Source organism: Lissotriton helveticus, chromosome 10 (assembly GCF_964261635.1).
Source record: "Lissotriton helveticus chromosome 10, aLisHel1.1, whole genome shotgun sequence".
NCBI lineage: Eukaryota > Metazoa > Chordata > Amphibia > Caudata > Salamandridae > Lissotriton > Lissotriton helveticus.
The window spans coordinates 430,718,180-430,740,239 of NC_136071.1; the positions used below are offsets into that span (position 1 = coordinate 430,718,180).

The following is a 22,060-nucleotide window of genomic DNA, read 5'->3' on the forward strand; positions in this document are numbered from 1 at the left end:
TTTTCTGAGGCCTTGAGGGCGCCAAAGCAGACTCCCGTCACTTTTTTTACATGGTCATCAAACCGCAGGTCCTCGCTGAACCATACCCCCAGATTTCTAGCAGGTCAACCATCGGACCGCGGACTAGGGAAGTTAGGAGGCCATAAGCGATGTCTGAAATCCAGAGGAAACTGACCGTATAGGAGGACCTCCGATTTGTCCTCGTTACATTTAAGAGAGGATTGGGCCGGCCAGCGAAATACTGACGTTAAGCACTTCTGAGCAGAATCAGTGGCCAGGTCCGAGCCCCTCCAAGTAAATAGCAGCTGCATATCATCGGCATACACTATATCTTTTGCTCGCAGCTCCTCAGCCAGGTAGACCAGAGGGGTTATGTATATGTTAAAAAGCAGGGGACTTAAAGTGGAACCCTGCGGAACCCCCGTTGCAAGGTTCCTGACAGAGGAAGCACATTAAGCCATGCAGACCTGCTGTGAGCGAGAATCCAAAAAGGATTTCACCCATTCCCAGACCAGGCCCGAGATCCCGATCGCCGAAAGCCTGGCCAAGAGCCGCTGGTGGGGCACCGTGTCAAAGGGGGCAGAGAGGTCGAGTAAAATCAGGGACGCCCTGCCACCCCCCTCTAGACACTCTTTGATAGCCTCCGACATTTCCACTAGGGCAGTCTCCGTGCTATAGGCAGACTGAAACCCCGACTGAGCAGGATGCAGAGCACCAGATGCTTCCACAAACGTCTCCAGCTGCCGAAAGCCCACCTTCTCGCAGATTTTGGGCAAGGCTGGTAACAGCGAAATAGGCCGGTAGTTAGCAAGGACCAGAGGGTCCAGTGAGGTTTTCTTCAGAAGGGGTAGCAGTTTAGCACGTTTCCATTGGGCCGGCACCACGCCACAGCCGTCTGAAGGGAAAGATTGACAATGTCTACTACCACTGGACAGACCTCCTAGGCTACGCCGGCTAGTACTCGAGCCGGACAAGGGTCAGAGGGGGAGCCAGACTTACGAGAGCTAAGGATGGCCAGAATGTCAGCCTCGGCGGCGGGCAGAAATGAAAAAAGTCTAGCGGAGACCACACCCGGGATGTGGGGGGTCCTCAAGGAAGGGGTCTCCTCAGTTCTGAGATGTGTACCAACACTATCCTGGATCTTTAGTATCTTGTCCACAAAAAAGGTGGAAAGGTCCTCACACCATTGTTGGGACACCGATAGCGATCTCTGTTCTGCACAAGGAGAAAAAAAGCTCTGGACAATAGCAAAGATCTCCTTACTATTGTTCCTAGCCAACGCAATAATTCTCCTGGCAAAATAGTCACTTTTGGCTTGCCTAATGGCCATATAGTACTCCCTCTGTGCTAAGCGCAGGGTCTTCTTAGCGGACATGCAGTAGTCCTGGCGCCAACATTGCTCCAGCTTCTTACACTCCAGTTTCATGTTCCTGAACTTAGTGTTGTACCAGGGCTGCGAGGGGAGAGAGCACCAATTGCGGCCACTATTAGCTTTGGAGCTGGCGCAGACCCCCAGGCTGATCCAGCGATCAAAATTGACCACCGCCCCTTCAAGGTCCATGGCGGGAGTCGAGCGAGACTGTCACAGGGCCATAGAGAGGGATGGGAGGGTAATCTTCCTGGCTAATGGATCGTGAGGTAAGAGGGGATTTCTAGAGGTCCTGCCAGTGGACCAGGAGAACCTGATTAGGTGATGGTCAGACCACATTACCGGCTCAGGATCATTGACATGGATAGGAAAGTTGGAACAAACCAAGTCAATGAGGTTGCCGCCCACATGGGATGGCGACATCACATGGTTGTGTCAGCTGGGCTAGGCCAAGGGAATCCAGGAGAATCCTGACTTCGGAAGCTGCCGAGGTATCCAGATGGATATTGAAGTCCCCTAAAAGGAGAAATTTGGGGTAGCGAAGGGCATGTGGGATAATGATATCATCAAATGCCCTAAGGAAAGCTCCAGGAGGACCCGGTGGATGATAGACCAGAGTCCCGCCCAGTGTAAAATGAGGGGAGAGGGAAAAACTAAAATCCAGGGCCTCCCCCTCTGCCCAATCCCCAATTACTTTACTAGTGAAAGGCCAAGAGTCTCTAAACACAACCACCGCCCCCCCCTCTCCCGGAACCCCAGTCACCCCTAGCAATTTTGAAGCCCCTAGGAATAGAGAGCTCCACTACAGGAGCACAGGACTCGTTAAGCCAGGTTTCCGTAATGAAAAGAGCGCCCAACTTGGAATCCGATAGAAGCTCAAAGATGTCAGACGCATGTTTGACCATCGAGCGTGCGTTAATAAGTGCTGCCTGAATCCTGGGTTCACCTGACTCTGAGGAAGAGGGGTTGGGGAGGTGCGTGTGGAAACAGAATTTGCAGACTGGGCATGTCCTAAAAAGTTAATCAAGGACCTCCCCCTGCCAGCCCCCCACACAGCATGGGCCCTTCAGCTTTAATAAATCATTGCGTGAATAGATATTGTTCCAGTGGGCCTGACCTGGCACAATTCGGCCAGCGTGGCTGGTGCTGGTCGCTTCCGGGGCACACCAGTGGTGCGCCCGCTGCACGCATCCTCTGCGCATCCAGAAGGCCATGTGCAATATATAGCCTATCCCCTCCTCCAGCTAGACTGCTGCCTACAGTCCGGCCGGGCTCAGGGACTCACCTAAGATGGCGCCCTGCCCTCCACACAAACAGCACAGGAGCCGCGGTGGACCGAGGCAAAGAGAGCACACCTCCCAACACAGGTAAGAGAAATACCCCTGGAACCTAGCCCACCCAAGGACCTAAATAAAATAAAAAGCGAGAACCCGCGACCCCAGTGCGTATTTTTATCAATTTTTTTAATTTTATTTTACATAATTTTTTGGGCCCTGGGGGTCCTTCTGGGACCCCCCCTGAGCAGACCTAGTGGGTCAGGGTTTTCTACCCTGCCCCCTTCTCTTGTTTTATACCTTTGTTTCTCCGTTTGTGGGTGACTCGCTTCTACCGAGCCACAAGATGGCTGCCAACACTTCCTGGTTTGGATTGCTAGCAGCCAATCACAGTGCAGCTTGCTCACACGACTTAGTCTCCGCCCAGATATCAAATGTTTTATTTTTCTGATTTCTCAGCAACTACTGAACGGATTTACAGCATTTTCAGAAAGGTCGCTTTCGGACCCAAGCACTACCGTTCTGACAAATTTGGAGTAATTCCGTTCAGTAGTTTTGGCTGTTGCCTTGCACAAAGTTTCCTATGGGAAAATAATTGTTTCACTCTTATTTTTGGAATTTCTCAAAAACTACTGAACAGATTTACACCATTTAAAAAAGGTCGCTTTCTGAACCAAGCTCTACCTTTCTTCCAAATTTGGGGTAATTCCGTTCAGCAGTTCGAGCTGTAGCTCGTCGCAAAATTTCCTATGGAAAGCAACATGGAGAAAATTACTTTTGGGTCCCCCCTTTTTTCTCAGCCCTTGCTTGACAAACCACCCCCTAACTTTCAGGATAGAAGCTGACCTCGATAGACTTTTTTGGGAGAATTTCAGGAAGATTCATCAAACGACGCCAAAGTTATTAGCAAATCAAAAAATGCTTTTCCTATAGAAACTAGTTTCCCACTATAACTACCTTCTGTGCTAGGCGGCATGACTCGTTTCAGCTTCCCCCGGAGCCTTGATCACATGACATAGTTTGCCATTATCGTAACGTTCATAAAGTGCTGGGTGCAAATCTAAAGTGGTCACTTGTGCCACATATGCAAAAGACATAGAGAAAATACGTTCAGCTGTTGGGGAAAAATGTCTTTACCCTTTGTTGGAAGCGTGAATACATACATAAATAAATATATACATATAAATAAATAAATATGGATTGCAGAATTAACAGGTTAAATCCTATGGCATTCAAATGTGCAATTTTCCATGTAGTTCATTGCTTATGTGCGTTTCCATAGGCAAATCTAATGCTTGCCCCTGAGGTGTTATCCTTCGATTCTTTTGCTGCTAAATCTGTTTTTGCGTACCCTGTGCATGAAAAACCGTTTTTTGTATATTTTCATCAAAAGTGATTCACTGTACCTGACAGGGCCTATGTGCTAAATCACCCAAAGTGTGATACCTGTGTATTAAAATCATGGGGGCATATAATCGGTTTACCGATGTTTACATGTCTTGTCCATAGGAGCATTATTCGTACATTTTTCATTAAGCTAAGTGTTTATCATTGTGGGTGTCCTCTCTGTATGTCCGAATTAGGCAGTCCTGTTTCTGAATATTGTATATTGGGTCCTGAGTGTTTAGTTGATTCTAATGTCTGAAGTTGTGCTGGGTGAGAACTATTGGGGTGGATCCTGACTGTTGTATGTCTCTCCCCTATTCGGATGTGTCCTGAGGGTTACTTAGTTACTACAGGAGCCAAATTAAGGCTATCCCGTTTTGGCTCAATCTACGTGAGGCTACCATGTGATGTTGGTATAAACACCTCCAGATCCTACATCTCCATGCTTCACTTGCTAGTGATGTATATCATCCTCTTTAAATGTTTTAATTGTTGTGTGTAGTTCTCACCCTGTCTCTATTGCAAATGCCAATTGCATGTTGAACTTACAAGTCAAATAGGTCAACCCCTGTGCAAAATTTGCCATGTTCTTTAATTTAAGTAAATAAATAAATGATTACCATGTTTATAATTACAGTTCTTGTGGTGATAATCAATGTACATACATTCAAAATTATTTTATAAAAGCAATCATAACATTTACTAAAATATATATATTACCTACTGGCGGTCGCCAGTAGGTATATATAGTTAGGATTTTTTCTCTATGGGATTTTTGAAAATTCTATGTCTAATAACTTTGGCGTTTGTGGACGGAATTGGCTGAAATTTTCAGGAAAATGGAACATTTTGTTTCTGAGCAGCCCCTGAAAATTTGGGGGGGTTTCGTCAAGGGGGGGCCGAGAAAGAAGGGGGGTCCCAAAACGTGTTTTTAACATTGAGTTTCCCATAGGGCGGTTGGCCTCACTTTTAGCCCGAACGGCTGAATGGATTTGCACGAAACTTGGCAAAATTGTAGGGACTGGTAGCCCGATGTGCCTTTGCTAGGTCTCAATATATGTGCTTCAGTGGATTTTGAGAAATTAACGTTCAAAAAAAGATATATATCTGTAACAGCGGACCGGGCAGCGCTCCGGTTCGCGGACTTTTCGCGGTACGGAGCTTTGTGAAGCGAAGCTGATTTGTTCTCCGGCGTCTGTGAACATTCCAAACAGTCCGTAGCGTCCGCCATCTTGTCTCTCGGTAGGATCGAGAGACAAGAGGAGGCCAAAGCGAAGGGGCAAATGACCATAAGGGGGCATAGTAGATCCTCGCTGACCCCCTAGGTTTGATGTGGAGGTTTTAAAAGGGCCCCGCGGGGCAAAAAAAAATAATAATAATAATAATCGAACGGCTGAATGGATTTGCACTAAACTTGGCAAAATATTAGGGACTGGTAGCCCGATGTGCCTTTGCTAGGTCTCAATATATGTGCTCCAGTGGATTTTGAGAAATTAATGTTCAAAAAAAGATATATATCTGTAACAGCGCTCCGCTTCGCGTGCTTTTCGCGTTACGGAGCTTTGCGAAGCTGATTGGTTCTCCGGCGTCTGTAAACATTCCAAACAGTCCGTAGCGGCCGCCATCTTGTCTCTCGGTAGGATCGAGAGACAAGAGGAGGCCAAAGCGAAGGGGCAAATGACCATAAGGGGGCATAGTAGATCCTTCCTGACCTCTTAGGTTTGATGTACCATTTTGCCAAGTTTGGTGTAATTCCGTTCAGCCATTCAGGCTGTAGACGTATGTAAATGTCCTATGGAAAATTGCATGGGGAAAACACATTTGAAAGTGTTGAAATTTAGAACCAATTAAAATGTTACTTTGGTTTTGTATTTGTGTGTGATGAAAGTTATTTGGTTATGTATATATCTCAAATGAGAGGAAACCACAGCCATTTTGTGATACTACTGTCTGAGGTACATTTGTGAGGAATTTTTGGTGGTGAATTTCTGGTGTTTGATTTACACAGTACTAACACTTCTCCTACTTTTAAAAAGGTGAGTTGTTAATTTGTAAGGGGAACTATGTTGTACACTTGAAGATAATTTGAAAAATGTTTTCTGTTATTTATTTGCAGTCCTTCTGTTATACTAAATACTTGATAAAGTTAGTTTTATATTATGTATTACTAAAAACGATAAATGAAAGTGATTATTTTTTTCTGCAATTTACAGCAAGCAATTTCAAAATAAAATGGCTCACAATGAAGAGACCGTGGCAATTTCTTTTGAATTGTCCACTACATTGATTGAAATTGACAGCACCAATAATGAAATATTGTCACAAGGAGGAGATGACTTGAATGATTCCACTACATTGATTGAAATTGACAGCACCAATAATGAAATATTGTCACAAGGAGGAGATGACTTGAATGATTTTTTTGATCAATCTGTTGATGGCGAATTTATCGAATGTTTGGAGACCATAGAGTTACAAGAATCATCATTGCAGACTTTTAATGAGGAGATTCCAGATGAGATGATTGAAGAGGAAATTCCTGATGAGGACATGTTACTAGTTCTTTCAAATTTAGAAAATTCAGAAGAATAAATTTATATTTAGAAATCAAAAATTGTTTGAGACATTATTCATTTTTATTTTTAATTTATGAGGTTGTAGCGAAGTGATTGTAGTATAAAATGAGACTTATAGTATAGAGTGCAACATTTTTATGTTACATGGTAAGTTTACTCATATTTACTTCCCTTCTCCCACTATATTATCTCCAATGTGTATTTGACATCTCTTCTTCATCTCCGGCCTCCTTTCTCTCACTGTGTGTCTCTGATGCATCTTATCGCTGCTATTTTGTGTAATTACAGAAGAGAGTAAAATAAAATAGTTCGGAACGTGAAAAGGGGGCAAAGTAGAGTACCCCTCACCCCCTAGGCCTTCTCAGGCGGTCCCAAAAGGATCAGTTTCTGCTTTCCTGAGAGATTATGGTATGAGTTCCATATACCACAATAATTTGCATTACAACATGCAAGATATATATCTCCTATTACCAACTTTTGGAGATATTCGCGCTAAGCGCGAATATCTCCAAAAACTAACACCTGCCCTGAGCAGTTCTTAGCCATGTTATCCAATGGGAGGTGGATAACATGGCTAAGAGCATTAGCTCGGTAATGCATGAATATCGCTAAGTTTTCAGCGATATTAATGCATTGCGGTCGTTTTTTATCGCATTTGCGATAAACCTTGATAATAGCAAGGTTTATCTTCGATAATTTCTGACGATGCTTAGCGGTAAAAAATTCGTTGGTAAGCATCGTTAGCGATAAATATCGCTTAACTTTGGTAATATGCACCAACGTCTGTTAACGTTCGATTCGAAGGAAATGAGGAAGTGTTGAAAAACATTGTTTGCGCCATCTTGCCTTTTTTGAAATGCCACACTTTTGTCGTGCACGGCAGCCATTTTAGATGCCTTGACCAGACCCACTCTCTGCACGCTGTCGATTCGTAGCATGGCTCCCCACCCTCGCAAGCATCTTCCCCAGGCACTGGTCACCCCGCTCTCTGTGTTATGCATTGGCAATAAACCTCTCCCCATCTGCGCTGCTCTTCCCTGAGAATCACACTCTGTGCCCGCCCGACACCTCCCTTTCGCCCTATTCACTACCGCACCCTCTGACACTCCTCTTCCTCTGTGTCCGATTGTCCAGGCTATCAGCTAGCCCTGCAGATGTAGTTTATGGCCCCAGCTGTAAAGAATCACCCCTCTTCAAAGGAGTTATAGTAGATCAAGGCCCACACCCGATGAGATCCGTCACACCACACGTGTTCCTACTATCTGAAAACCATCCTGTATTGTGATTGGGGAGGGGACCGAGCCTGAAGCGGAATATTCCAGGGATGACTCTTTGTACATCAAAGTTTTTACATTTATGTGTCACATTAAAAATATATAGCACTCCAACAAAGTAGTAGGATTATAAAACTTTAATAACTTATAAATATATACAACAAAACAAAAACAGTAAAAACATTTAAACAACGAAGAGACCGTGGCAATTTCTTTTGAATTAGCCAATACATTTATTGAAATTGACAGCACCAATAATGAAATATTCTCACAAGGAGGAGATGACTTGAATGATTTTTTTGATCAATCTCTTGATGGCAAATTTATCGAATGTTTGGAGACCATAGAGTTACAAGAATCATCATTGCAGACTTTTCATGAGGAAATTCCTGATGAGGACATGTTACTAGTTCTTTCAAATTATGAAAATTCAGAATATGTTGCCTGGGGGTGGGTCGTCAGTAGCAGTCTGTTGTGCGAATAGTTCCAAGGCAGCAGAACGCGCTGAAATCTAGATGGCACGAAGGTGATGTCTAGTAAGTTGCCGCCCAGCAAATAACGGCGTGGGGCGCCGCGGGGGTGAGTGAGTCCAGTAGGCACCACAGCTATTCTTACCGGCATTGCAGAATTACTGCTGGGGACAATGCCTGTGCTGTAGCAGGGTCACAGCAGAAACAAAAAGGATTCTGTTGAAGATGTTGTTGGTTTTCAATTTGAAAACAGTTCTGGTGTCAACTGCTATGCTAATGTAGTGGTTAATGTTTTGTTTTCTCTAGAAAATGTAAAAGAGGGGGAGGCAGTCCAAAGTTCTGGTAAAAGGGCAAAGGAAAGGATCGGTGGTTTGAACTATCAGTCAAAAAGGGGAGGGGGTGCAACAATTTTTCCTACCGGGTCACAGTGTGCTTTCACCGGAACTGAGGTTTGCAGGATTCTAGTAATTCAAAGTGAGGCTGGCGCCAGCATGGGAGCGCCGACATCCCGCGGATACAGTTTCGTCACTCCTCGGGCGATCATGGCAGTCATTCCCCAATCGGGGGTGTCTGCGGGGGTCGGAGACTCCCGCGGCTCCTCTAGAATCTTCAAGGTCGTGGAGGACTACTGTGGTGGAGTCAACCAGTGACCGGGCCATTTCTTTATGCTGGGCCTGCTCTTGCCAGGTCGATCGCCATTTTGAGAGTTCGGTAGCTACTGGCGATCGCGGGGTCAAATGAGCGGACGGGCTCCACCCTGCCGGGCGAGACGTTGCAGCATCGCCACAGTGGAAGAACCCTTTTCCGGGCGCCTGGAGCGCTGAGGGTGCAGGTGGGAAGCCTCCACTGGGGAGGCGGGAGAGGCCTGTTCGCACCGTCTCTCCCTCCCAGTGCACCCCACGGCGTCTCGCTTGAGATTTGTTATGGCCGGACCAGGCGATGAGGACGAGGGGGGGGGGTCGGAGGCATGTGCAAGACATCCCCCCCAGTGTTGTCAAAGCCATTATTCAAGAAAGAAGAAGTGTCCCGTCCGTCTTCGGGCCGGGCTTCCGGTGGATGTCGGCCGGACGCCCCTTGCTCTGGCCCCATGAACGGGTTCCTTGGTTTATCGGCTGCAGCCGGATCCCATCGGCCCCGGCCGTTGGTGGCCGGACCGGTAGAGAATGTGGCGGGACTACCTGAAACTGTCAAGGGCCACCGCGGCCGGACTGGGAGAGAGAGCGGAGGGTCGAGGACACGGACATTCCCCCCCCCTGCAACTCTCCAGCATTGTCAATCCCCCTGGCCGGGTCCCGCTGGCCTCGGCCTCGGCCTCTCCTCCGGCTACACCCTACGTGATGATCTCCGAGGCGTGGCAGCAGGACCCGCCTTATATGTGTTGCTTCCGGCTGGGCGTAGCCGAAAACCTGTTGCCCTTTGGAAGTTTCTAGAATGGGGCAGATGTCTGCTGACTTCTATCTTTCCCAGTTTGCCGTTATTTGGCCGTGGCAGGCGGTGGGACAGACACGTTTTGGGGCAGTGAGGGGCGATGTTTTCAGGTTTCTTATTATGGGCTTACTTCTAACGTTTCTTGTTTCTAGGACAATAATAGGTTTTATCATTACGTATTGTTATCGTTTCTTTGTTTGTTATTTAATAAAAAGTTCATCAGTGGCCTACTGATTTTCGTTTTCCTATTCTTTTCTTTCCAGGTTGTTTCATGCTAAAGTTTCTGTTAACAGGATACAGTGATCACTTCGTTATTATTGCATATGTCCTTTTCACTAGGGGTGCTCTCTTGTTGGGCCAGATGACCTATCTCTAGTAAATGGTCCGGGTGAAACAGGTGCATCAATCAGTGGGGAGTAGATAGGCATGACAGATTACAACGGGGGAGAAAGGTCCGCATTACCTACCCTTTCACTACTTGCAAAGATTTTCCTACGTTTATTTGCAAACAGGGAATACCTCCAAAAAGAACTAATTCCCAAACAGTCAATGTTCGGACAATCAATCAATCAATGAGGAATGAAATAGGTACGACGTGTTAAAGGCTTGCGTTACCTACCCTTCACTATCTGCAAAGGGAGAGAGAATATTCCTATTCTTCCTCGTTTGCAGGCAGAGAAGATCCTTAAGAGAACCAACTTCGAACAATTCAATGCTCGATTCAAACAATCAACAAGGGGTACTGTGAACACAAATGAACGCCGCTTATGTACATACACATTGCTATTTTCAACAGGTTGTTCCTAATGTTTCTATTTTAGCGAGGTCAAAAAGAGATCCCATTAGTGGCCTACTGATTTTGCTCGATTCCTTTTGTTTTTTTACACGATTTTTCGCTATCTGCAAAGACTAAACAGAGTATTGCGACTCTGTGCTTGTTTGTAAATAGAGAATGAACCAAAGAGAACAATCAATCAAATGGAGAGAGAAGCAGGCACGATGGATTACAACGGTGGCAAAGGCCTGCGTTAACTACCCTTCACTATCTGCAAAGAGAGAGTACTCCTAATAGAAATGAGGGGTGGGGGGCAGCATTCAAAGCAGATCAGTGTGCATAAACACGAAAATGTTTTTACTTACCACGTACTTGACATTCGACAGCTTATGACATTTGCTATTAAAAAAACATTGAAATTCACTGAAAAAACCATAGGTTATAGACCATATATAGTTAGGAATTAGCATTTACAAAACCTTGAAAATTCACTGAAAAAACCATAGGTTATAGACCATATATAGTTAGGAATTAGCATTTACAAAACCTTTAAAATTCACTGAAAAAACCATAGGTTAGAGACCATATATAGTTAGCTGGACATTTTATTGACATAAAACCAATGAAATTCCATATATAGTTAGTTGCACTAACTATATATCGCGCACCCGCAATCCACTGCTGATGATGTCACATATTACATCATTCATGACATGGTCAGTGACATCACTGATGACATCACTGATGACATCTCAAATGACATCACTGATGACATCACTGATGACATCTCATTTGACATCAATGACCACATCACTGATGATATCATTCATGTGACAATACAATGCATCTCCTCACATTTTAATATAACCTCTGTTTCACCCAGTGTTAAATACAGAGTATAATTTTTGAAACCATTGACACACCAATACTAGTTACTACATACGCACTCACTGATTGCTACGTCTACACACACCTTCACTCATTCACCCATACAATCATTCATACATACAATCACTCATCTTTACAACACTATCATATGCACTCATACACCTATACAGACACTCACAGTCTGCCACTCATCCATGGAGTTACTCACACACCTAGTCAGTCCTGTAAAGAATCAATGACACTTCCATTTTCTTGTCTATACAGTTAAACATAGAGCACCTTACATTTTCAAACATATACTAACACATACTTACCTTCTTATACAATCATTGATACAAGTACACATTGATCTGCACAGAGTCACACACCTCCCAGCTAGCCACACACACACTCAGTCTCCCATACAAATACTTGGGCAATCAATCAATAACCCATATAGTTACTCATATAGCTACTGATCAACACATGCAGCAGTTTACAGAACAACAGACATAATGATGCACAAATTAAGACAGTTTAGTCACTAACCCATGCACTCAGTGAGACACATTTAATCACTCACTCATACAGTCAGTCATGCACCTACTAAATCCTTTGTCCAGACACTTACACATCCACTCCTTCTTCAATATGTAAGACATATTTAAACTTTACAGAAACAAAAAATCACTGGATGTTGTTATCAGTGATGTCATCAGTGATGTCATTTGAGATGTCATCAGTGATGTCATCAGTGATGTCACTGACCATGTCATGAATGATGTAATATGTGACATCATCAGCAGTGGATTGCGGGTGCACGATATATAGTTAGTGCAACTAACTATATATGGAATTTCATTGGTTTTATGTCAATACAATGTCCAGCTAACTATATATGGTCTCTAACCTATGGTTTTTTCAGTGAATTTTCAAGGTTTTGTAAATGCTAATTCCTAACTATATATGGTCTATAACCTATGGTTTTTTCAGTGAATTTTCAAGGTTTTGTAAATGCTAATTCCTAACTATATATGGTCTATAACCTATGGTTTTTTCAGTGAATATATATATATATATATGTCCACAAATTGATCCTAATCTCTGGTGAATTCTCACAGCGGGTCCTCTGCGTAAGTTCCGGATCCTGGCCCCACAATTCCACTTCACAAAACCATTGACAAAGCATTCAGGAAGAGATTTTCAAAATGCATTTATTTGCACGGCTCAACCAAGGTGTTTCAGCCCTCTCACGGCCTTGCTCACAAAGAACATTCATAGCCAACACGTGTTTTGCACCCTTACAGTGGCCATTCGACCTGGGGCTTCCTCAGGGCTATACATAGTAGCACGTGCATAGTGATTCACACATGACATAAGAAAAAGGCCATAGAGGCAGTACAACGCCACTGGCACCTGTTACAAAACACACCAGGACTTAATGATCATCTATGCAACTACCCTGAAGTTAGATTCAGCAGAGCACCGAAACTGAAAAGACTGCTGTGCAAATCTGAATTTATGGTACCAGGAAACAGACAACCACTTTCCTAGTGAGACCAGCAGCCTTCCACCCATGCCACAACGGTAGCATTTGCAAACTGGGGGTCAACAAAACCATCCTAATTCCAATGCCACCCAAAAAACAGATTACAATCAAAGTATGGATCGATTGCAACAGCAAGTTACCATCTATGTGATCTTTTGTCCTTGCAATCAACCTTATATTGGAAGTACGATTTGACCCCTATGCACAAGAATACAGGAACACTACAGACATATCAATAAATACAACACAGGACACCTGCTAACAGATCACTTCCACAGTGCGCACCAACACAAGAAAAGTTTCACCTTCAAAGGTTTTTAAGTGGTGCACCCCATGAAAAGAGGTGGGAACAAGGAACTCAGACTACGCAGAAGAGAGAGTGAACTAATCCTACAATACAACACTTTGAAACTGGGTCTCAACAAAGATGCAGAAATGCATGTGTGGTTGGGGGATGAATAATTTACTTTCCCAGGCATTCTGTTATCCACTTTTTTGTGAAACCTTCCGATTAGGCACATTGCACAGAGGGACCTACACTATTTCTTGGGCCCTTTACGTATTTGTCTGGATAGTGTTTGCCATTCCGCCCAGTTGAAGTGCTCCACGTCCTGTATTATCACTACCTCTCAGGACCCCACAGGATCCTATGGGACCTCTGTCCCTCTCCCTGGCCAATTCACCCAGATTATTGGTCTCTGCTTCATACTGATTTCAAAGATACCATTACCACGTCCTTTTTACCATGTTACCTTTACCTAGCCGCTATTTGCATCATCCCGCCTGATGATGTCCTGAGGTTACACAGACGATATTCCTCCCGGGCAATTTCTGTGCCCACAGGTTGCAACCCGGTGACCCCTTATTTCTCTCTCCCCCACCCCCTCTAGGCTTCTGTCAGGCTTCTACTATTACATCCCGTAGGATACCAGATTACCACATATGGCATCCACTGTGCCACGGACACTTCGGCCTTTCCTTCGCTCAACATATTAACTTATGTAGTCACGGCCGGCTAGTGATTTTCTTAATCTTTTCAATTTTAGCTCATATTTTTGGCCTCCGTGAGAACCTACACCACCAGATGACTCCTGTCAGGCTGAATCTAATTCCTCCTTAGGATACCTGACCTCCGACCTGATCACTTCATTTAGCGCTTACTTTTCCCTCTCCTTCGTTTAGCTTAATTATTCATACCGAAATACTTAACAACTAATGTGTTCACTGCATGCTGATGATCTCTGTATTTCCTAGTCATTAGAACTACAGCATATCTTTTTGTCCATATAGAGAGCCTATACCACTACAAGATGGGGCTTGGCCCAGAACGTCACCCCCTGACCTGGAACCGGAAGCCCTTTTGATATTGGAATTATGTTCTTAAAGCGAGTTGTTTCCCGTGCACCTTGCCCTTACCGATGGACTGTAACTGGATATCGAAGCCCTGTTCACCATACTCCAAGTAAGTGAAAGTATGTCCCTCTAGACTAGGGTGACCAGGCGTCCCCATTTTGCCCAGACGGTCCCCGTTTTTTACCAGCTGTCCCAGCAAATTTCGAGAAATTTAGCTCATGTCCCCGTTTTTGGAGAGGGTCGACTAAAAACGGTGGGAGGTGGTTTTTATGTTTTACAAAGCAGGGATAGTTAGCAGTTGTTTCAAGAAAGCTATTTCATTAACAGGCAAGCTACTGGACTTAAAAATTGCATTTTATGTATCTTCTTACTGCCTGTTCTGTAATTCGCTGCTGAGGAGAGCTCTCATCGCTTGAAGTAAAATTGTAGTCCTTCATTTTTTGTGAAATGTCCCGGTTTTTGGCTTTAAAATTCTGGTCACCCTACTCTAGACAAGGTATGTGCTGTAACCTCTATGAGCAGGGCGCGACTCTTGGCATCTCACGAGCTGCGAGACTAGCCCCCCTGTCCTTATGAAGCATAAACCCTGACTGTTCTCTCCCGCTTTCTCTCACCCCCCCATTCTTCAGTACAGCCGCCTTTGGCTTACTGGGAAAGGACTGATTTTCCTACACTCAGCCTTCCATTTTTAAACGGTAAGAGCTGTTAGAGCACGCCGGCACCCTATTATTGAATTTTCTCCCGTCACAGAGTATTGCGACAATTGGTTCACCCATCCATACCCACATCTCTAGGCCTTTACACACTACCATATATTTGAGCACCTACACTGGCTTCGAGGATTTTTACTTCACGGGATACCGACAATCCCTAGAATCTTCGGGCCGTATAAACCTTAACAACACCATACCGGACTACTGAACCGGCGAAAGTCATTTTTGTCTTGTTTTGATCCAACCTGTGTATGCTAACATGCTGTTGTGTATTTCTTCTGACCTACACATACCCCCTTGGAATTCTGAACCGAAATGCATTGGACTCCGTATGTATTATAGCTTGCCTTATACACTTTATGTCCGTTGAATGTTGTCTCTATGCATGTTCATGATGTTTTGACCTGGCCTTTGAATCCTTTTTCTTTTTTATCATGCGACGTACTGCAATTTGACTTACGCATATTTAATGTCATGTCTCTGTGTTCTAATTATTGTGACCGCCCCACTCTCTGCCCTTCCCTACCCCTCCTCAATCTCTTCTTTTTGCCTAGGCTGTTTCTCCACGTCTATGTTGATACTATGCTGGTGCAAGTGCCTACCAATGCTTATCAACATAATTGTAATATGATCCACCAATTATTGGTGCATTTGCCTTTCGGGTCCTTAACCAATTGGTTCTTCTCCCGCTCCCTTTTCCTGGGATGTTTTCCCACCCCTGGCCTCTCTTCCACTCGCTGTCCGCCTAGGTTTATTTCCCACCCCCCCTCCGTCTACTGTCACCTACCTTTATACTTTCCACTTCCCCTCCGTTTCCCTGCTTTCGCTCTACAACTCCACTGTACACTCTTCAAACCGAGTTCTGAACCACGGTAATACTTCCTACCTTTTGCACTGCCTCTATGGCCTTTATCCTATGTCATGAGTGAATCACTATGCATGTGCTACTATTCATAGCCCTGAGGAAGCCCCAGGCCGGATGGCCACTGTAAAGGGCGAAACACGTTTTGGTTATGAATGTTCTTCCGCTGTGATGAAGCACCATTAAATAAATTGGAAATGATTACAACAAACCAGTGACCTCACTTACTCGTAAAGACACATCAACCAGTTCTACTACAGTAATGGGGAAAGGGGTTCCCATTGTCAAAAACTAGTAACCCCACCAGATGAGCTCTATTATTACAGGTTTACTGAGGCTCCGGGTCCATTATCCCATACCCCATCTACAATCATTGCCAAGCTGATGCTTAATGTTGTAATTTACTCTTGACCCTTGTGACAAGTACTGGTGAATTTGATGAATTATTTTCACATTGTTGTATGGATTTTAATCCCTAGACAAGGAAACTTTTTGTAAGGATAATTATGCTTCCTCCATTATAGAGTATGCTTGGCAAATATGTGTCTGTTACAGAGCTGCCCTTCATTTCATATGTGCTTTAGCAATTTAGTAAGTGCTATTATTTAAAGGAATTTATATATTTTTCCTTTTTTATTTAAAATCGTGCGTCTTTCTTTCGGAATGCAGCAGTTTTAAATATCGCGTTTATGTTAATGGCAATAATATTGGAAACGGGGGTTAGCAGGATTTGAGAGAAATGGAATGAAAAGGGTAAATAATCATTCATATTGAGGGGGATCTTTCCAAAAGCGAACCTGGTGCCACATACCTTGATTGCTGGGGGCTTTGAGAGGCGGAACCTGCCGCCTCCTTGCTGGAATTGCCTCCGATTGCCACAGCGACTGCTCTCCCCCCGCCGCCACACCTTTGCACCAGCTGACCGCGGCCGCAGTGTGGGGGGGGGACTATAGCGCAGAAACTACAACTCCCAGCCTGCAACGCGGCCGGAAGCCGCATATTGGTAAATCGCACCAGGAGGCGCTTAAATAACGCTGCTATTCCCGGCGGAGCGGGGATCTTTCCAAAAGCGAACCTGGTGCCACATACCTTGATTGCTGGGGGCTCTGAGAGGCGGAACCTGCCGCCTCCTTGCTGGAATTGCCTCCGATTGCCGCAGCTCCTGCTCTCCCCCCGCCGCCGCACCTTTGCACCAGCTGACCGCGGCCGCAGTGTAGGGGGGGACTATAGCGCAGAAACTACAACTCCCAGCCTGCAACGCGGCCGGAAGCCGCATATTGGTAAATCGCGCCAGGAGGCGCTTAAATAACGCTGCTATTCCCGGCGGAGCGGGGATCTGTCCAAAAGCGAACCTGGTGCCACATACCTTGATTGCTGGGGGCTCTGAGAGGCGGAACCTGCCGCCTCCTTGCTGGAATTGCCTCCAATTGCCACAGCGCCTGCTCTCCCCCCGCCGCCGCACCTTTGCATCAGCTGACCGCGGCCGCAGTGTGGGGGGGGACTATAGCGCAGAAACTACAACTCCCAGCCTGCACCGCGGCCGGAAGACGCATATTGGTAAATCGCGCCAGGAGGCGCTCAAATAACGCTGCTATTCCCCGCTACGCGGAAGCGTGCGGAAACGTCCCGGGAGAAGCCCGCGACAAGGGCGGGGCCATCTGTGGCCATCCGGGGACGACGAGGGACGGGACGGGCCATTCCCCTTACCAGTGATATCCCAGTCTACATGGTTGCGGCACCTACTACAAAGGTACTGTTACTTGGAGCATTCTGCCTTCTAGCTATCGCTCACTGATCCATTGGGCTATCGCCGGACTGAGAGCACATATCTTGATTATTGCGGGACTTTGTTATTTTATAGCTGATAGTAGAGCCACTGTTCCTTAGTAAAATTAGCACCTTGGGCAGGGAATCTAGATTACCTGCATCTCGTCCAAATACTAGACTTCAGGCCACATTACCATAGCCCCTGCCCACATTAACGGCCATTGATAAAATGTTGCAACAAACTATAGGGGTGGTGGCCAATGCAATCAAACACACCGAAAGAAGATTATCCTTCCCACCCACAGCATGCCCCAAAGACCGTGTTGAGGATTGCTCAGTTATTGTGAACGATCCAACGATCTTGGATTCTTATTTAACATCTACCTACGCTGAGCTGCCTTGTGCGCAGGTGCCTGCTGAGACCTCAGTAGATGTTGAACTAATACAGGTCCTAGCAGGGTCCCCTACTAATAATGACGACCAACTCTGCACTTTGACCTCCCCTCCCCCTGCGGCAATTTTAAAATCTGGCAGAGCTGGTCCTAAGACAAAAAAGGATAGTTTCCCTAAAAATACGGGCAAAAAGAAGCAGGTCAACCATAACTTGGTGTCCCCGTCTGCTAACACCTTCCACGAATCCACAGGGATACCCTGTTGGGTCAGCAACTTGGTGGCCGATCTTCAGGCAAGCCTGGAGCAAACTATTGCCTCACACATTAAACCTTTGGTGTCAAAACTGGACAGATTAACCTCCATCTTAAATAACAGAACTCCAGGGACAACAAAGTTATTAAATCCCCAAGTCAAATTGGCACCCCCTACACCTGCAGATGCCTCATCAAAGATACCTTGATCTGCCAGTAGCTAAGTCTTCTGTCCCAGTAGTATCTAACCAAAATTCAGGGCGAGTATCAGCTACCGCAAAGCCTTTAAACCGTGTACCTCCCCCCACATCAACTACCAACACACCAGAACACACCATTCCTTCCGTAGGGGACCCTAATGGCAAATCTAGACGTCATCACAAAGAGGGCAAAAATGTGGGAACTAATAATACAGTACCACCACCAAGACCTCCTGTGCCCAAGACAGTATCTAGCCAATTGCCGTCAATAAACCTGCCCCCGGAAGCTCAACCATATGTAGTTGCCTTAGTGGGAGTCCCGGCCCTTAGCGGGGGGGAAAGAGAACTTGAGGCAGATCTATATAACAAGTGAGTACAGTGGTTGAACCTAAATAGACCTTTGCCTTCAAACATCTCGGGGGAAATACTGACAGTGAGAAGAATAGATTGGATTGGGAGGGGCCCTAAAACAGTGGCAGGGGATGTTGTTACTATTAACTTTAGGGACTCCTCCGCTGTGGATCACATCTGTAAAGCCCCTTTCCACAGAGAATCCCAAATTTTCCCTCTGCACTTATCCTATTTCTATCCTACCCCTAATCACAAACTGACTTCATATAGGAGATCCCAACCGACTAGAAATTGCTACCCGCCTCCTAATAGGATTCACCATTGGCAGTCATTTGGGGAGGGTACCTTTCCAACAATTCCTACCTACCCACTGCAAGCCCACTGGAATAGGTTTAGTGTCCTCGAGGAGGTTGATTGACTCACCTCGAAAGGCACTCCCCCACTACAATTTAACAATGGCAACCTGGCGGAGGGGACTGAAATCAAGGAGAAGACCTTACCAATGGCTACTGGTGAGAATTCCTCTCCCACTGCAGTGCCAAGGGTGGGGCCAGGTGCAGAGCAGAGATTGGGTCAGGAACTCCCTCTAGAACTAGGGGATGCACAATGTACAAATGAGGCCATGGAAGGAAGTATAAAAATCCTCTCATGGAACATAGCCGGGCTAAAGAGTAAGCTACTTGATTCAGGGTGGTCTTCTTTTATGGCCACATATGATATTTGCCTGATGCAGGAAACTTGGTCCTTAGAGGAGAGTGCTAGTCCCGGTTTTGCCACCTATGACATCTATGCAGTTTCTGGGGGGAAGGGTCGTCCTTCAGGCGGCCTTTCCATATGGGTAGGCGCACACCTAGGTGCACAGGCTACCCATGTGGATACAAAATCACTCGATATACAATGTGTCGTACTAAAGACCATAAATAAATCCCGTGTGGCTATAATAAATATCTACTCAAGGCCCACTGCGAATGGAAAGGAATCGAGCCCTATTAAAGCGCTCGCTCTTTTTCTCTAAACACTTGACCCGACAACTTCGATAATCCTTGGTGGCGACTTTAATTGCCAGTTTGAGCCCCTGGGTGGATCTGAGTTGTGCGATGAGGATGAGGTTGATTTGCTCTGGCATATCCCTGCTCCAAGGATTGCCCCGGTAAGGGCCTGACTCCGTTAGTATTACAAATCAAATCCCTGACCCTTGCAATGTCCCTGCGGGCATGTAATGGAAGGGCCATTAATGATAGTTCGGGCTTACCTACATATAATCGGTCTAATCGTACTACCACCATTGACTATCTTATGCTGGAAGCCAAACACTGGGACAGGTTTAAAGATTTTAGGGTCATCCCAAGGCATGACAGCGACCACAACGCGCTGGTCCTGACGCTTAAGCCTGGATCATTTGGACTAACTAATACCGACCCTAGCAATAATATGGTAGTGCCATCTTATACTATATCTAACAATAGGAGAAGGGTCAAATGGCCTTCGTGTGTGGACTCTCCAAGCCGTCTTGCAGAAAAAGTGATATGGGGAGCGCCACCTCCCATGGGCAGAATATTGAGTCCCACAGAAAGTTAGTTCTGAGTCTAGGGGATGTATTTTATCCAGTTAGTGGGACGAAGTCGCGTAGGATTAAATCACACCCTTGGCATGATCATGCCTGTAAGAAATCCAAGAAAGACCTTCTTACAGCAATTAAATCTAAGGACACCCTAAAAATCCAAACCACAAGACTGCTTTACAAGAAGGAACTTACCAGGGCCAAGAGTGACTGGGAGGAATCAAGATGGGATGATATGAGACAGGCACTCCTTCTAAAAGATTCTAAGACTTTTTGGGCCATTGTTACCTCCTCGGCGGGTGGCGAGCGAGATGGTTAGGTCTCGAACATTGCTCCCATAGTCTGGGAGATGCACTTTAAGTCACTTTACACTAGTCCTAAGTTGGGGACACTTGAGCGCCAAGGCCGGGATAACTTGCCTAGAGTGATTTTGCCCCTTCGGATCTGCACGGGCCTGGACCTCCGGCACGAGCATCGACTGCCGGGGGTCCCGGGGCCCGGGGCTTCCTCCTGTAAAAATCAGGGCACTATGCTAGCCCGTGTGGTTTCCACGACCCCAGACCCCCCGCACGAGCACAGACTGCCAGGGGTCTAGGAGCCCGGGGTTTCCTCTTGTAAAAGTCAGGATACTATGCCAGTCCCTGAGGCTTCCACGGCCCCAGACCCCCCGCACGAGCATAGACTGCCGGGGGTCTGGGGTCCCGGGGTTTCTTTTTGTAAAACCCAGGACACCCTGCCAGCCCCGGAGGTTTCCGCGGCCCCAGACTCCCCGCACGAGCATAGACTGCCGCGGGCCTCGGGCCCCGGAGACCGGACGGGACAATTGGGTGCCCATGAGAGGATTACCACATTTAAGCTCGATTCTATCTCCCTTAAGGAAGTTGAGTCGGCAATCAAGAGATTGCTCCCGAACAAAGCTCCCGGTCTTGACAGGCTTCCAGGAGATCTTTTCCGTTCTCAACCTAAAATCTGGGCCCCATACCTGATGGTCTTGTTCAATGCGGTCCTACAAGGTTCCGCATTGCCTGAGGCCTGGCTTGGAGCCGAGATCGTTCCAATTTTTAAAAAGGGTTGCCCGCTCGCCCCATCTAACTATAGACCAATCAGCTTAATTGACACCACCCAGAAGCTGATGGGGCGAATCCTACTCAATAGATTATCGGGCTGGATGGAGGAGAATAAAATCTTGACCACCCTCCAAGCCGGATTTAGAACAGGGATCTCGACCATGGACCAGATCTTCCGACTCCAGGTCCTATACTGGAAAACTGCAAGAGTAGAGGGTGGCAGCGTCTACCTTGTCTTTGTGGACCTGCGGGCCGCATTTGATCTGGTTCCCAGGGAGAGGCTCTGGACGGTCCTGGAGGAGCTTGGTCTTCCTCCCTATTTACTAGATGCCCTTATCAGACTCCACACAGGGAATTATGCACAGGTGAGGTGTGGGAGGAACGGGGAATTATCATCTCGCTTCCCCATTACCCTGGGTGTACGCCAGGGTTGCGTACTGGCCCCCACCCTCTTCAGCCTGTATGTCAATGGTCTGATAGATGTACTTAATGGCGTTAGGGATAACGATGCTCCTCGCCTGGCCACTGGTAGGGTGCCCGCTCTGATGTTCGCGGACGACACTTTGTTGTTATC

General features: G+C 46.1%; 1 long non-coding RNA gene across 2 annotated transcripts in view; it reads left to right on the top strand.

Moving 5' to 3' along the window:
• The window catches only part of LOC144784254 (uncharacterized), an 88,950-nt gene that overhangs the window by 44,206 nt on the left and 22,684 nt on the right, over window positions 1-22,060 (top strand). Inside the window, exon 3 of one of the 2 annotated variants that reach the window (XR_013601624.1) lies at window positions 14,259-14,430. The exons of the other annotated variant lie outside the window; for it this stretch is intronic. This is a non-coding gene — a long non-coding RNA (uncharacterized LOC144784254). The remainder of the gene's footprint in view (window positions 1-14,258; window positions 14,431-22,060) is intronic. 2 annotated transcript variants of the gene reach the window in all.